The following is a 2500-nucleotide window of genomic DNA, read 5'->3' as shown; positions in this document are numbered from 1 at the left end:
GTCCTTGTGATGTTGTACATAACCTTTATGCAAAAATAAAAAATAAATCCTAATTACTCAGGTAAGTCGTCATTTTTCAATTATTCTAACACTCGTCGCTACTATTATATATATACTGTAATGGTCAATATTGGAAAATTGTGTAATTTTACAAAATTTATTACATACACATGTGTAATCGAATATCCTCTTTATGGTTAAAAAGGAATTTCTTGCACCGTTTGAGACTTGGATATTTTTGCGTCAGTTTTCAATTTTTTTGTGTTTTATCTCACATTAACAGCCTAGTCGACAGTTTATTTTTAACTGCAAATACACTAAGTTAATTGTTTGACAATACACAAAATCCTTAAGTTAGGAAGATTTTGCAGAAATGCCTCCTCCTCAATTAAGGAAAAAGCCTCTACTCCTTAACTTTTGAAGATTCAGACTTGAAAGGCTAAAGTAATACATACATAATACACCAAACTCATCAAACATTAATTTGTTTATTTTAGGTGCTTGGTTAAATTCCCAATTAATGTTTAAAATAGCCTATATAACGTTTATAAATATAATGGGTTGGTATTCTTATCGGACTTTTCATATTCCAACTAGTCTACTTGCTGACTCTTTCTTCAAGTCCCAACGACTTTCTGACCCAAATTGATACAGATTGACTGATTTGTGACAGTTTCTGACGAAACTCCTCCGGTTGACGTATCGTAGTAGACTCGTAGAGTTGTACTGGCAGCTAGTCAATGTCAGGAAACTAGTTTCCAGCCGGAATTTTTTCCCGGTCTGTTCTCCAGCACCCATAAAGATCAAGTTGGTCAGTAAACTAGGTAGTCGGAATCTTCGGTTATTCTAGTTTATTTTTTACCTATTGTCCTTTTGACAACAATACGTCTCCTAGAGTTCATTTTCGTTGTAATACATATATTGTTTCTCAAGGATATTTTAGTCAAAGCAAGAACTTAGGCTGATTTTTGTACATGGTCACAGATTGAGAAATGAAGGTTCGACGTCATACGTTTTGATTGCATTTATTCTTGCTGTTATATCGTAGTTTACTTACGTGAAATGTTTAAGAGCATTGGATTTCACCAGTTTCTCGTTTTAATGCCACTTACGTTTTCTCCTCTTTAACGGATGAAGAGTTAGGGCATCATATTCATAACCTTATATATTAGATTAATTAGTTGCAAATCATCGTTGTTTATCAATTATTCTCTGGACAGACGATATTTTCATAGTCTTGTAGGATATTGTTGTTTCATGATGTAATTACTTTTTATGAAGTGTTAACGAATTGTCTAGAAAAGTTTTCAGGTCTTGAGAATCAGATCGCCTTGTAGACAGTACCATTATCAAAGTCATGTAAAAGTGGATTCTATATGAGGTTTATGGAGGGCTTGTATGTTACCCAATTCATCTTTGTTTTATGAAAGTTTTGTATGAACACCCAAATACAACAATTTGGTAGAGAATTAAGTTTGTATCAGCAGCGATATAACCAACTAAAGTTATAAGTTTAGCCTTATTATTAGTGAAATTGCATCAGCAAGAAATCGAATTGTAGCACACAGTTTTGTGAAACACATTATATTGGCCAAGCATCTAAACTACAGATAGATAGTAATAGCAAGCCTGACTCTCTCAGATTACTGATTTTACGATATTTCATGTATACATTATTCTTTATTTCTCAAATAGTTTTCTTTCCTATCTGGGTATTTTTTCACTGTTTAGAACACTAGGATTTATAGCATCATGCTTTTTCTACTACGGTTGTAAGTTAGCTTGGGTAATATCAGATGATTGTAGATTTTACAAAAGTTGAGATACACACGTAAGTGTAATCGAAATTCCCTTCTATGGTTTAGAATTAATTTCTTGTACTATTTGTCATTTGGATATTTCTGCGTCAGTTTTCGAGTTTTGGAGTTTTATCGTATGACCTTAGCACTCTAGTTGAACATTTATTTTTACAGCATATTTATATGCTGTATACGTTAATTGTTCACGATAAAAAGATAGTTGGGAAGATTTTGCAGAAATGTCTTCTCTTGATTGAGGAAAAAACTTTTCCCTTTACCTCTGTAAATTCAGGCTTGAAAGGCGAAAATATTACATCCATAATATACAAATAGGCCCCAATGCGTTACTCATAAACTATTTACTTATACAGAATAATTTGTTAATTAAATCCCACAGGAATTGTTAAAGTATGCTATAGGATTTTCATAAATATACAGGTTAAATGGGTATTTCAGTAAATTACATATAGGTACTAAGAAGCCCGCTCAAAAATGCATGACTTTCGTACCTGCACATTTGAAGAGGTCTGATTCGCTTTTAAGTTTCAACGACCTTCTGGAGAGTTTAGTATGACGTATAGTAGTACTAGTAGACTCGTCGAGTTGTACTGGTCACTCAGGACGATATCTTAGATCTTGACTCAGAAAACTAGTTCCATCCGAAATTTCTGCTGGTTTGTTCTCCAACACCCATAAAGATC

General features: G+C 33.1%; 1 long non-coding RNA gene across 1 annotated transcript in view; it reads left to right on the top strand.

Annotated features, from left to right (window-relative positions):
* LOC137614713 (uncharacterized) overlaps positions 1 to 2500 on the top strand; it is a 19671-nt gene that overhangs the window by 15350 nt on the left and 1821 nt on the right. The gene's annotated exons all lie outside the window — the stretch shown is intronic.

The sequence above is a fragment of the Palaemon carinicauda genome, chromosome 21 (assembly GCF_036898095.1).
Source record: "Palaemon carinicauda isolate YSFRI2023 chromosome 21, ASM3689809v2, whole genome shotgun sequence".
Taxonomy (NCBI): Eukaryota; Metazoa; Arthropoda; class Malacostraca; order Decapoda; family Palaemonidae; genus Palaemon; species Palaemon carinicauda.
This window is presented reverse-complemented; position numbering and strand designations above follow the sequence as displayed.